At 32.8% G+C, this 637-nt stretch overlaps 1 non-coding gene across 1 annotated transcript; it reads left to right on the top strand.

Annotated features, from left to right (window-relative positions):
• The first annotated feature begins 316 nt into the window (after positions 1–316).
• On the top strand, positions 317–422 carry LOC113832535. Its single transcript, XR_003479835.1, has one exon. It is a non-coding gene; the product is annotated as a U6 spliceosomal RNA (small nuclear RNA).
• The last annotated feature ends 215 nt before the right edge of the window (positions 423–637 follow it).

Below are 637 nucleotides of genomic sequence, written 5' to 3'. Positions count from 1 at the left end.
TTAAAAAATTTCTGCCAGGGAATTAATAAATAAGATGCAAACAAAAAAGAAATAGATAAGCACAGAAATAAGTATGTCAAGAGTATGAGAAAATATATGAACCCATTCTTTAAAATTATGCCAATTAACAGATATATTAATTTATAGTTTTCACTCAAATTAAGAAAAGTTAACGTTATGATATATAATAGTCAATAGAAGTATTGAAGAATGAATACTTTCATATATTTCCACTAAGATTATAAATTGATAATTGATGAAAAGTAACTATGTTTGCAAAATACATACATTTTACTTCTTAAAAATAAGGGGAGGGGTGCTTGCTTCGGAGCACATATACTAAAATTGGAATGATACAGAGAAGATTAGCATGGCCCCTGCACAAGGATGACACGCAAATTCATGAAGCGTTCCATAAAAAAAAAAAAATAAGAGGAGGGGAGAGGGATCTGGGAGAATGAGAAGGAGAGAAGAGGTAGGGTGAGGAAGACATGATGGGGCAAGGAGGTTGAGTTGAGGGAAGCACAGAAGAGAATAAGATAAGAGATAATATAATAGAGGGAGATATTATAGGTTTAAAGAGAAATCAGGCACTAGGGAAATGTCTGGAGAGCTACAAAGATGACACCAACTAACA

The sequence above is a fragment of the Cricetulus griseus genome, assembly GCF_003668045.3.
Source record: "Cricetulus griseus strain 17A/GY chromosome 1 unlocalized genomic scaffold, alternate assembly CriGri-PICRH-1.0 chr1_1, whole genome shotgun sequence".
Classification (NCBI taxonomy): Eukaryota; Metazoa; Chordata; class Mammalia; order Rodentia; family Cricetidae; genus Cricetulus; species Cricetulus griseus.
This window is presented reverse-complemented; position numbering and strand designations above follow the sequence as displayed.